This window comes from Cetorhinus maximus, chromosome 22 (assembly GCF_964194155.1).
Source record: "Cetorhinus maximus chromosome 22, sCetMax3.hap1.1, whole genome shotgun sequence".
In the NCBI taxonomy this organism is placed as follows: Eukaryota; Metazoa; Chordata; class Chondrichthyes; order Lamniformes; family Cetorhinidae; genus Cetorhinus; species Cetorhinus maximus.
Genome location: NC_135900.1, coordinates 34,328,007 through 34,342,149, shown reverse-complemented (window position 1 = coordinate 34,342,149; position 14,143 = coordinate 34,328,007). Strand labels below are relative to the sequence as shown.

At 39.4% G+C, this 14,143-nt stretch overlaps 1 protein-coding gene across 9 annotated transcripts in view; it reads left to right on the top strand.

The window, feature by feature from the left end:
- foxp2 (forkhead box P2) overlaps window positions 1-14,143 on the top strand; it is an 893,115-nt gene that overhangs the window by 139,203 nt on the left and 739,769 nt on the right. For all 9 annotated transcript variants that reach the window (XM_078568064.1, XM_078568062.1, XM_078568073.1 and 6 more), the window contains one exon: window positions 10,080-10,164. The gene's annotated coding sequence lies outside the window, so the exon portion shown is untranslated. The remainder of the gene's footprint in view (window positions 1-10,079; window positions 10,165-14,143) is intronic.

The window sequence follows — 14,143 nt, the reverse complement described above, 5'->3', positions numbered from 1 at the left end:
GGCAGGAAGAGGCTCGTTTGGAGCATAAGCACTAACATACACCTTTTTGGCTGAATGTCCTATTTTTATGCTGTATATTCTATGTTACATAACAGAGGAAATGTTTGTATAATGTGAATAGTTTTCAAACACGCTGCAGTTTCTTTGAGCAGCTCAGTAATATTTGGTTTAGGCATGCAGAGCTCTTCTGCAACCGAAATGCCAGAAAATAAGTTTTCTTGGACACCATCAACATGGCTGATGTCATGCCAAACATCTATAGGACCCTCCATAAGATCAAGAAATATTTGTGGAATATTGGAAGAAAAACAATGCTGAAACTGTTTTTCAACTACTAAGCTTACATGTCCATGGATACCCTGACTATGGGGAACTTTGACAGCTGGAAAGGATCGCTGATATTAAAATAGGTATACTTTCAGTGATACTGGTAAGTATCCGTTCTTGATGTAATGTTCGTTATACTTGGTGGGATGTGCTGCCTGCAATTAATTGAAGAAAATCATATCTGCAAATATTGTCTGCTTAATGGAAACATTTGCCCAGACTCTTCACATACTGGGTAGATTAACTATGAGATGAGTCTTCCTCTTACTCATGTGACCCTGTTGTTAACCCTCTACTGGCCCTGATTACTTAGCTGCAGCAGGATGGCAGTATTTAAATCCCTGCCTATTCATTTACTGCTCTGGAAAGGTGGTGGATATAGTGGTGCTGCAATGTTTAAAATTAAAGGAACACATTCTTGCCGGGCAGCAGCAGGACATTGAAGTAATGTGATGACTTTACAGCATTAGTTAGGGGTGGGTGGGGGGCATAGTCGTGGGGCTTATCAGCAGGAAGTGCTCCCACATTAACTGCTGCTTTGGTGGATGTCTTTCCAGGAAAAATAAGGTTCAGAAGAGAAAATATCTTGGGGACAAGGCTGGAAGAGGGTGGTTCAAATTTTATGAAAAGAGGTGGTAGAGGCACTTAGTACAGCCTTCACTGCCCACAAACTGCCATACAATGCAGGAAGAGATTTAATGATCTCACAAGGCTGACCAAGGTAAGCGTAGGCACTCTTCCCTATCCGTGTCCTGTAGAAATTATAGAGGCATAACCTTCTTTCTTCTTGTGGCTTGTTGGTGTTGGTTCTGAACCTGAAGGATATTCTGGAAAAATGAATGCACTATGTAAGAGATTGTTCCCTGCCATGGTGAATCTTGGTAGCCTTCAAGGAGGGTTTAAATGGAGGCTGCATTTGCACATCTGATAACAATGGTGTAAATGCAGAAATATGGTTGCTAAGTATACTTTCCAATCACAGTCCTTTTAGTTCTCTCTTCTCTGATTGCAAATGCAGCACTTAACCATTGCCAAAACACTGCTACTGGAGGTGGAACAAAACCCATGCATGTGCTATAAGTTTTCCAGCTCAGGATAAGAAATACTTTAAAAGGTGGAGAAATAGGAGGTGAGGTGCAAAGATCAGCTTGCTGACACAGGAGAAGTGGAAGAAAATGTTGTTTTGGCTATATGTGGATTGTCAAAGTATAAAAATGACCACACTCTTACATGGCTCATTGAAGAGATAGTTACTAAATGTTTCTATACCAACAATATTCTGTGATTTTTAAATAATTGAAGATGACTTGTAGGAAGAAGCTAGCTGTTCTGATGAGCATTTGGGGTCATCAAGATACACAACTCTTGGCCCATTCTCCCCAACTCTGTCATGGCATCTTACCACCTGCCCAGGAGCAGCCAGATAGACTCAGATGGGAGGAAATAATTAGTTAGTCAGAAGAGTTGTGACTGACTGAAGCATAAAGCACCAGTGAACATAGATAGCGGGAGTAAAAGAGAAGGTAAGTGCTGTTCCTCCATAGAAGTTGGAAAATTAATTGCCTCATCTAAGGAGCCAGCAAATTTTCCTAATGGTTCCAAATCAAGTAGTAACCAAAAAGTACCAGGTAGCCATGGTTTCAGCAAGCATCAGTCAGAAAATGCAAAATGGTCTTTCCCATAGGTTGTTTTCCTCTGGGATATTGCTGGGCTGCTGATACAACCACTCACATTCTGACAATGTTCTCAGGTTGAATTTAAGTGGTAATTGGAGAGGACTGCACAGAGACCTAGGCCGCACACATCCGTCCCTATTTACATGCAGCGGGGCAGGTGGTGCTGCAGACTGACCATTTAGCAAGAAGAAAATAAAAGTATTTCTGTGATCCTTTGACACTTCACCAAAAAACATTTTTTCTTCATTTCAGTTGTCAAGGATCACAAGTTTCAACAACTCTGAATATCAAAGCCTTCCAGATTTTCCTTCCCATTTGCTTCCCTCTGACCCCATTCCTCCATCAATCTCACACTTACTGTGATTTCACTTTTATCTGTGACCCGAAAGATCAGTCCTCAGCGAAGTCCGCAGCCTCATACTATTATGGCCTTACCGCAATGAATTTTGAGGTGGACATGATGCCTTCTCCCGTTGTCTTCATCTCTGCACCCACTTCTTTGGCCAGAAGTTTTCACATGCAAAAGGGGTCCCTTTCTCCCATCTTCAGAAGTCTTGTTCTACCTGGACTCCTGTCTCGATCTTTTCATTGGTAACTGATGGTGTGACACCGGCCGTCTCAATTGCTCTACTGTGCTTGCTCACTTTAACCTTACTCCTGCTGAATTTGTAACATTGAGTTCTATCATGTTCAACCCTAACATTGAAATGCAACCTGCTGACAAGGGCGACACTTCTTGTTGATTGGTGGACTGATCTTATTTCTTAGGGCAGTTAAATGGCATATCTCTGACGCTAGCCCCTACTTCTCCCTGGACCATAATCTCACCAGTGAATATCAAATCCCAGACTATCACAGATCTCATCTCGTCTGGTGATCTTCCCTTCATGGCTTCTAAATTAAATTTCCTCCAATCCTCCACAGTTCACTTCCATCTCCTTACCAAGATCCAAAACAGGAGTGCCCTGGTAGACCCATTATTTGTTTAAGCCTGTTCTTGTCCCATAGAGTTGAATTCTTCCCACCTTAATATTATTTTTCTCCCCTTGTCCACTCTCTTCCCACCTACATCTGCGACTCTTCTGACATCCTCCACCACATCAACAGTTTCCAGTTTCTTGGTCTTAACAGTTTGTTCACGACGGTCAAACCCCTCTACACCTCCATTCCCAAGATAGCCTGAGGATCTTCTGCTTCTTCCTTTGGATAGAGGCCCAACCAATCTCCATCAACCACCAGCCTCCTCTGCCTGGCTGAACTTGTTCTTATATTCAACAATATCTCCTTTGACTCTGCTCGCTACCTGCAAATAATAAGTGTTGCTATGGGAATCCATATGGGTCCTAGCTATGCCAGCATTTTTGTGTGATGTGTGGAACGTTCTTTATTTCACTCCTACTCAAGTCCTCTCCTTCACCTCCTTTTTGACCATACTGATGACTGTATTGGTGCCATTTCCTGCTTTCACTCCAAACTTTCATTAACTTGGCTTCCAATTTCTACCTTCATTCTCTTTTTTTGTGTGGTCCATCTCTGACTTTTTCCTTCCCTTGACTTCTCTCCTTCCACTGACTTCTCTATTGTTATTTCTGGGTAGAGGCAACCAAACAATATGCATCATAAACCCACTGCTTTCAAAAACTAACTTGACTATGTTTTATCCTACCCTGCTTCTATTCCATTCTCCCAGTTCCTCTATCCCTCTCGCATCTGTTTTGATGATGGCTCTTTCCATACCTCTGCTTCAATATGTCTTCCTTTTTCAAACTGAGGATTCCCCTCCATCATGGTTGATAGGGCCCTCAACCATGCCCCTTTTATTTCTTGCATTCCTGCTCCCACCCCTTTCCTTCCATCCCTTCCCTCTCAGAACCACAATACATTTCTCCTTGTCCTCACCTTCCAGTCCAGTAGCCTCCATATTAAGCGGATCACCTCTGCTATTTCTGCCACTTCCAAAGTGATGCAACAAAAATGTCTTGCCCTTTGCCCACCTTTTAGCCTCTGACACCCTGGTCTGCAGTATAAGAATCTGGCACATGTAGGCTTAATGTGGGACTGAGTACAGTACTGCCCTCACAGTGATGTAAGAGAGCACATGACCTGCACCCAGAGTCAGTTGAGTGCTGTGTATACCAGCAAACATGGAGACAACTAGCTTGTACTCTTTAGAACTATTTACAAATATACAGTAAAGAGTCGATAAAGACTTACTGTTAACCTATGTGTGGTTACGAAGACTTCTTCAGACCTACCAAACGGTAACCAACACCCTATAACATGGTCCACTCCTCAATCACCCGCCACATCTTCCAATGCAAGTGCAGGAGATGCTCTTTTACCATCCTGGACTCCAGACATTCCTTTCAGGTGAAGCAGTGATGTACTTTAACTTTCAATTCAGTATACTATATTTTCTGTTTATAATGCAGTCTCTACTACATTGGGCAGACCAATATTAGATTGGGTGATCTCTTTGTGGAACACTTCCATTCAGTTAGCAAGTGTGACTCTGAGCTTCTGGTCACCTGGCATTTTAATTCTCCACCCCACCCCCACTCCCACTCTAATCTCCCTGTCTCCTACACTGTTCCAACGAATTTCAACGTAAACTTAGATGCAGCACCTCATCTTTTGATTAGGCACTTTACAGCCTTCCGCACTCAACATTGAGAGTTAAACACTTTCAGATCACAACCACTGCTCCTGTTTTTTTTTCTGACCCCATCTGTTGATAATGATTCTTCTATCGCCATTTACACCTCCTCTAGACCCATCATTTTTTTCTTTGCTTTTCCCATTTTCATCATCTTGCACCATCATTCCTTTGGTCATTTAATCTCTCATGCTGTCCACCCATGTCAGACTTTCCCTTATGTTCTTTTCCCTCTTCCACCATTTCCCTAGCTCTAGTCACTCAAAACCTGTTACATCTTGATTTTTTTCCAGTTCTCATCAAAGATCATCAATCTGAAACATTAACTTTGCTTCCCTCTCTACAAATGCTGCCTGAGCTGCTGAGTATTTCCAGCAATTCCTATTATTTCAGATAATGGGAACTGTTGAGAGGTAACAAAAGGAGAAAAAAATTAGCTTTATAATTTATTGCATTCAGTAATTGTTTCATACTAACGTGTGACATCTTTTATGTGGAGGATTTACATTTTATATGGCTTTTTCAAACAATCAGGATATCTCGAACCTCTTTACAGATAATGAAGTGTTTTCAAAGTGTTGTCACTGTTGTACTGTCAGAAACATGGCAGACAATTTGCGCATTTGACAGCCAATCTGCGCACAGTGAAGTTTCACAAATAGCAATACTAACCAGACGTCTGTCCTAGTGAAGTTAGTTGAGGAATCAGTATTGGTTGGGACTCTGGGAAAAACTCCTCCTTTCTTTGAAATAATGCTATGGGATTTTTCAAATAGATTTCACATTTCTATGATGGTTGGCCTGCTTGACTTGATAACTCAACATGGAATCACGCAGATTTGGAATTGTATTTAAATGGAGTTTCATATGTTATTGTGTTGCCGCTACTGCAAGTATTTTCCAAGGAGGAATAGCCAAGACAAGTACTTAAAATCTCTAACAGTTTTGAAGTTACCTTTTTTCCACCTTTCTCTCTTGACACTTCTTAAACTAAATTTTATCACCTTTCTATGCATTACTTTTTCTCAGGTTGTTTCTCATTTTGCTCTCTAGTCATGTTCTGATTGCTCTAGAGCTTATAATAAACTGAGGCCTGACCTTAAAAATAATATTCAAAGACCTCTGTAACTGATTTCAGACCTGCTCAGCAAACTCCATTTGTTTTTAGCATGAACATTTATTGCATTTATAATTGTATTAAATGAAAGCGCAGAGTAGTCAAATTCTCCTTAAAATGCTACTAATGGTACTCTTAACGCAACCTCAACAACATTTTCCCCTCAGCAACAACTGCCTTATTTAATTAGATGATCATGAAGATGCATAGTATTTCTTCGGTTCTGACAACCACATTGCCTGGGAGGTAGGGTAAAATGGCATGCAGATACAGTACAAAGGCAAGTGCCTGATGTATTGAGTTTGGAAATTTGGGATACAACATGAATAGATCTGGCAGGACTGCTGTGTCAATGGAGACACAAATCTAATGTGTCTTTTACAGTTCTTTTTGCCTGTCAGTGGTCACTTTTGACTGCACTGAAATAATACCAAGTCTTGGGAGTCAGTGGGCGGACATATGGTAAGATTTACTTCACATGATTTTGGGAGTGGCAATAATCAGTTACATCAGAACAAAGGATGTCAACCCTGCCACTGCCTGAACTATCCAGTCATTGCTGTCAGAACTATTATTGCAGTGTGCAGTCAACTTAATGCCCTGCACATGAGGGAAGCCAACCACTGCTGCAAAGCCACAAGCTCTCTGCTGTTATGATCAATAGAGGTGATGGTCTGCCCTGACGAATAGGGAATAATCAACTGCTTACAGCAATGGTGCACTGCAGGCTGGCAGATGTGGCAGACTGAAAGGAGCTCGATGCATAAAAATTCAGGTTTCTGTTGACTTTGAGGGTCACTGATTTAGTATGTCTCCTGATCCAACAGGTGGTGTTAAAGAAGATTGCAGTGGTCTGCAACAGTCGTACTGGAGAATATCAGCCTATTCCTGAATTGCTCCTCCGTTATATTTAGGGAAGTGAGTTTGGGCACGTGGACCCAATGTACTGGGTATTGCCTCTATTACCTACATGCCTCTAGCATGCAGTTCCTCTCTTCTGAGGTGATTTTGAGAGGCCCAGATGGTGTTTGCTGCCAACTCCCCCTCCACAAAGTATTGGTCCATTCATAAAGAAGAAGCAAGATGGGCTCCCTTATTACCAGAGAAACTAAACTGAATGGTTGTAAAGCACTAAAAGTGTAGGACTCACGATCTGGAAGCTGAAAACACTACTCCTGATAACAAAAGATTCTCTGATCCAGAGAACTGCAGCTGAGGTCCCTTTCATATTGCTTCAGGAGCTCTCAACCAGTAGGTTTGGTTGGCTGGTCTGCAAAAGGAAGGCGGGGAGGGGGGCATCCATGAATTTAAATTAAAATGCAGTGCGAACTCATACAATGTCATGCTGGGTCTCTTTGACCTTTTCATTAAACCAGAGGTGTGTCCCTGACATTTAGCTACTCACGGATCAGTTAAAATGTTCGGAGGGGAAACAGTATTGGAAGTGAGTGGCAACCATGGACATGACTTGAAACCCCTACCCATGCCATTCTCACCGAGCAGGTTGTGGAGGTATTAAATCTGGCCCTAATATATATCACTATTTCTAGCCTCCTGATAAAAATGTTGCACACTGAGGCACAGCATGCGAAAAATGTTGCTGTTTCGTGCCTCATAGTGTGAACAATGGTAGTTCACAAGTAAAGCCGATTGTCTCTTTTGGTCCCTCCCTGGGCCTTAATTGAAGAGCATATTTCAGAGTATAATCATGCTTGCTTGCATAGCACAGACTTTATTCTCTGGTGACATTCTTCCTTAGCTACTGTTTATATTGTTGCTCTGTCACCATGCATTATAAGCTTTGAAACTTCCAGATTTGCACGGTTATTGATTCATTTAAAATTTCAAGGCAAACTTGTTGCAACTGAATACATGTCTTTAAATAAGCGTTTGCTGAGGACCTATTAGGTAACCAAGCATTTCTGAGGAGACAAAGATTGAGCTGACTCAGCAACTGTGTTGCATTCCTCAACTCAAAAAATTGCCATAACTTCTTGCCTTACCCAAGTTGTTTAGAATTATCAGAAATCTCGGTCTAGAAATAGCAAACATCTCACTGGAGTTTATTTCTGGAGAAATAGAGTTGCAAAGCAGGGAAGTCCTGTTAAAATTGTATAGAACCTTGATTATACCATTTTTGGAGTGCCGGGAACAGTTATTTATTATTATGAAAAAGATATGGAGACAATGGAGAAGGTGCAAAAAAGATTTACGAAGATGATTCCAGAACTGAGTGGTTATAATTATCAGGAAACTCTGAACAGGCTGAGGTGCTTTACTCTAGAAAAGAGAAAGCTGATGGGTCACATGATAGTGGCCTTTAAAATGTTGAAGGTGTAGTCATAGTGTGCGATACATACAGGGTTAATGTGGGACTGAGGACAATACCGCCCACACAGTGATGTAAGAAGGCACATGACCCAGAGCCAGGGTCAGTCTAGAGATGGAGAGAGATATGTAAAGACCTAGGATGGAGTCAGCTCCATAACTGTTCCCTCTGCATGGATTGTTAATAAAGACTTGCTGTTAATATACTCAAGACTACGAAGCCTGCCTCATGGTGTCTGAAGCAGGATTCTTCAGAAGGGGATTGGTAGGATAAATACAGAAGACGTTTCCAATGGTAGGGCATTCAAAACCTGGGGGGCTGTAAATATATAGTAGTTATTAATAAATTTAATAGGGAATTCAGGAGAAACTTCTTTATCCAAATATTGGCTAAAATGTGGAACAAGCCACCTCTCTGTGTAGTTGAGGGAATAGCATATATGCATTTAAGGGGAACATAAGAAATAGGAACAGGAGTAGACCATTTGGCCCCTTGAGCCTGCTCTGCCATTCAATAAGATCATGGCTGATCTTCTTGTGTTTTGATTTCCAAATTCCCATCTAACCCTGATAACCATTGATTCCCTTGCCTAACAAGAACCCATCTACCTCTGCCTTAAAAATATTCAATGACCCCGCCTCCACCACCTTCTGAGGCAGAGAATTCCAAAGTCCAAACACCCTCTGAGAGAAAAAAACTCTCCTCATCTCTGTCCTAAAAGAGCAAACCCTTAAATTTAAAACAGTGCCCCCTAGTTCTGGATGCACCCACAAGAGGAAACATCCCTTTGACATCCACCTTGTCGAGGCCATTCAGGATCTTGTATATTTCAATCAAATCACCTCACCCTTCTAAACTCCAGTGGAAACAAGCCCAGTCTATCCAACCTTTCCTCATAAGACAACCTACTCATTCCAGGAATCAATCTAGTAAACCTCCTTTGAACTGCCTCCAATGCATTTAAATCCTTTCTTAAATAAGGAGACCAAAATTGCACACAGTATTCTAGGTGCAGTCTCACCAATGCCCTGTAGAACTGAAGCATAACATCCTTACTTTTATGTTCAATCCCTCTCATAATAAAGGATAGCATTCCATTAGCTGCCTTAATTACTTGCTGTAACTGCATGCTAACTTTTTGTGACTCATGTACTAGAACACCTAGATCCCTCCGCACCTCAGAATTATGAAGCTGCTCTCCGTTTAAGTAATACTCTGCTTTTTTGTTCTTCCTGCCAAAGTGAACAACTTCACATTTTCCCACATTAAACTCCATTTGCCAGATCTTTGCCCACTCACTCATCGTATCTATATCCACCTGCAACCTCCTCATGTCCTCTTCACAACATACTTTCCTACCTATCTTTGTGTCATCTGCAAATTTAGCTACCATGTCTTTACTCCATTCATCTAAGTCATTGATATAAATCGTAAAAAGTTGAGGCCCCAGTACAGACCCTTGTGGGACTCCACGCATCACATCCTGTCACATCCATAAGCATATGAGGAAGAAAAGAATAGAAGGGTATGATGATTTAAGTTGGATGAAGAGGGCTCAAGGGGTGGAGCATTAATGCCAGCATAGACCAGTTCAGCTGAATTGCCTTGTTCTGTGCTGTAGACTTGATGCAAGTTGATGTAAATGTAATGCAGTGTATTCTTTATAAATAATGATGTTTGTACCTGTTTTCCATTGTATTTATGAAATTAAAGTTAATGCCTTGAACTTTATGATTAAGTCAATAATTACAGAAAGTCAAAAACAGTGTTTAATGCTTGTATTTGAATCTGAATAAACAAACTGCCCATTTAAGACAGTGTCTTTTTGCAAATAGTATTCCATGAAAATGTGGGGAAACTTGCATTTTTCATAATTCCAGAATGGTCATCCTGAAATTTGCTTTTCAGTATATATTGGGAATGTACAAAACTTGTGAATTTTTAAACAAATCTTATCTCAACATTTCTTTACAGAAAGCTGAAACATGGGGCTGATGCTGCCTTAGCTCCAAAGGATTGGGTGGAAGAAAATTTGATCTAGAAGTTCTTAGATTTTTAGGTAAGTGACAGTTCTGATGGTTTTTTATTTAGAAAATATAATAAAAACTAATAATGGTTTCTTCACATTTGTGATGGAGGACCATTATCTAAAAAATATTGTTAGCATGAATTGGCATGAAATAATTGTTTCCAGGTTTGAATTGTTAGCCTACCCTTCTATTCTCAAAATGAAGAGTTGCTTCTTTTCTCCATAGTTTCTGCTGGATGACAGCCAGTACTTTTATGTTGTCTGAAATGACAACTGAAATTAATGTGACAGTTTTGCAGCAACAATATGGTATTTGTGTAGAGTAACACTTATCAAAAAGTGACATTTGAAATGAGTTATGTCATAACAATTTTCAGCTTTCACATGTCTATCTGAATTTGCTCTCATTTATACTAACCACTTAAGGAAAACTAAAAGGTTGACATTTCAAAAATTAGATTTAAATATGTCTGAAAATCTATAGTTAATAGAATTTTAATTTTGTTAAATGTTAATTTAACTTTGAAGATTGCGTTAGTGAACATTGTTTGTAGTGGTGAATTTTACTTACAACCTGCCCCCATTTGAATGTGAGCATCTACATTTAGGGGAGGGGGAATGCAAGAAAATAGATTTTTAGTTTGGTGTTTTATGTTAAACATAACTCATTTTTCATTGGGTATTGTCAATAACAAATAGTTAACATTTTCTATGCTTCAATTATAATAGCGATGATGTTGGGCTAATTTTTTTTTTCCCACTGGAACACTTATAATTTTCTCTTTGGTTTGCACTTACGAAAATTAAATTAAAAACATTTTGGAGTATGTGCACTCATATAAATGTATAGGCAAAAAAATAGGTATCCATTTGTAATTAAAAGTAACTTGATTGCTGCTCTTTGCCGATTATCACAATTTGAATTAAGATGAATAATTTTTTTGGGGTTCAATACTTTCTCAGTCTCTGTTGAAAAAGTTTGGGCTCAACATCATTTCCCTGAAGACATTTTACACTAAGTATATTTAAAACTGTTATATATATATATATATATGAATTGGTTCATAATTTACCATGATTCTAGTGTGATCGGTTTTGCTCTGCACTGCCCTTCAAATTAATGAGAAGAGCTCAGTTTTGCAACAGTTTTTTTTATTGGAAAACCACCTGGTTGGAGATACCCTGTAGATTTATACAATAAAAGCGTGTAGTACTTTACATTTTATTTTAAAGAAAAATGTTTCCCCGCTTTAAATGTAGGTGTTTCTGTGCCATTCCAGTGGAGAAAATGGGCAGGCGGTCTGCTTCTGTGCCTCTGTCAGGGGACTTTTTGAGCCAGCCACTAGGGAGTGCCTGAGTGTGCCTTGGGTCTCTTGCCTAATTAAAAGGATTCCCTCTCCCCGCCACAATACAGGACAAATTCATAAAATACTTTCCTCTCTTCTGTTTCTGTGAAGAAGTTGACATTTTAGTCCGACCCCTGACATCGGCAGTTGCAAGTTAATCTTCATGCACTTCAATTTGTGATTGGTATGCTCTCAATTCTCTATGTTACAATGTTTCCTTTTGGTTGAAAGGCATTTCATTTCCGCTTTCTTTCGGCCACATTGTCTAACATGGATGAGACTTTAGATCATGTTGCATGTAATTTACAGTGCAGAAACAGGCCCATACCACCAAACGTGTTGATATATTTATTCACTGTTAATGTCATTATATTTTTTCTGTGTTGTTGAAATGTGTAATTTTGAGGTATCTCAAATTGTTGCACCATGTAATTGATTTGGGTAATGAATGCATGCATATAGGGAATTTATGTTAAGGCACAGTTTTAAGATACCTGGGATAATATGGAAATGAAACTTAGAACAATAGTGTAGCTTATGTATGTAACAATATTTTGGTAGGAGTATGGCGTTCCAGCAAAGTTCTGCAATAGAATGGAAAATGAATTTGTTGAATTCGGATTGGAAAGTATTGTGACAGTAGAGTTAAAATTTAAAAATCTACCAAAAGCTGCCATCACACAACTGAGATATGAAGTATGCAGGCAGAATTGCCTATTTGCTGACCAGTGTTTATCAACAGCAATGTTAATTTATATAGTCCCTTTAATGCACTTCACAGGAGTGTTATGAAACAAAATTTGACACCAAGTCACAAAAAGGAGATCCAAGGTTAGGTGAGTAAAAGCTTGGTCAAAGAGGCCTATTTTAAGGAGCCTTGAGAAGAGAGAGGTAGAGATGTTTAGGGAGGGGATTGCAGAGTTTAGGGCCAAGGTAACTCGAGGGATGATTGCCAATGGTGGAACAAAGGAAATCAGAGATGTGCAAGGGGCTGTAGGGCTGGAGGAGATGACAGCGGGAGATTAGTGTGAGGCCATGAAGTGTTTGGAAACAAGGATGAGAATTTTAAAATTGAAGCATTGCTGGGCCAGACACCAGTGTGAGTCAGTGAGCAAAGGGGTGATGGGTGAACATGTTTGGATATGAGAAGGAATTATGGGCAGTAGCAGTATTCTGGCTTAAGTGTGTACAGATGCAGAAATAAAGCATCTCACACGTGCTCTCCCCTGATTTTTTAAATATATTGCAAGCAGGAGTGGAAAATAGAGGACAAAATCCACCTTGTCTCTCTGTATACATTTGAATTCCTGCAGCATTTGGCAGCATGTCAAAACTGGATGTAAATAACAAAAACATCTTTTCCAATCCATTTTCCATTATTTGCACCAAAGCAAATTGGACACCAGGTATAGTCCCTGACATCCATCATTACTATGGCTTTGAATCTTTAGTAGAAGAAAGCGTAGATCATACTGCGCCACCCATCAAAGGAGCCCACTTATAGCATGTTAATTTCTTTGAGGCTGGATGATTTACCAGAACCAAGACACATCTCTGTGGCGGATATGCAAGTCTTGTTGCCCTGCAGATGAATGTCAGATCACCAAAAGTGAAACATATAGGTCACTGTGTATATAGGAGAGAGGAGTTCATTTTAAATAATTGAAATGCAATTAATTACTGCCTTTCTACAATTTTTCACATGGAAGTCAAATGGATGGCACTTCTTGTATATTGCTATTTTTTTCATGTTACGCATTTTTGTTATTGCAGTTCTTTAATGAATGAAACACAAATTTCTTACAAAAATGTTAATTCATGTAGTCTACAAGACAACCTTTTTTAGGGAAAAGATACTTTGTGCCCAATTAGAAAACTGGCATTGACAGTATCAGTCCACGAAAGTCCATTTATCCATTGGATTGATGGCCTTCTCCTTCAGTTCTTTGTGTACTTTTGAGGTCTTTGGATGCTTATATCTGCTCTGACATTTGGCTGATTTTGCCAAAGATATTAAGGAATATTCTTGCTTAATGCTCTTAAGAGTTTAGTAGTAATTTTGATTTACTATGAACTATCACATTTTTAAAGATTATTTCAAGGATATTTTAAATTAAGTAATGCTTAATCTTTCGCAAATCTTTTATTATACACATTAAAATGTCCAGAAATTAATTTTTGGTGATTTAAGAAAAACACATGTATTTTGGAAGATGAAAGGTCTTTCAATAGTAGAAAGATATTAAGATAACTAGTGGGTTTGTCAGTGTTGAGAGTGAATGCAAGTTTGAAAGGTTAAGAGTTTTTATAGCGACCATGTCTTTAATTATTGAAAACAAAGTAAAACCCGTAGCTGTACTTGTACAATATCAATCTTTGTAGCTAATAGTTGCCCTTTTCAAAAAGTAATTAAAAGATGAAATATGTTGTTGCAATTATGAGGTTTATAAGATTACTATATTTGGGGATGAGTGCTTTAAATTTAGGGTAAATGAAGGGTAAATGTGACCTGTACTAAAGTCTGCCTGACAGTAAGCCTGGGTGGATTGATTGCTAGCGATCAAAGGAGGGTTTAGATTGTTTTACTGAGAAAAATGTGTAAGGTATTTATGCTTGGCGACGATGGCAGCATCTGGGTTTACCATGCGTAGACCCCAAGTCTC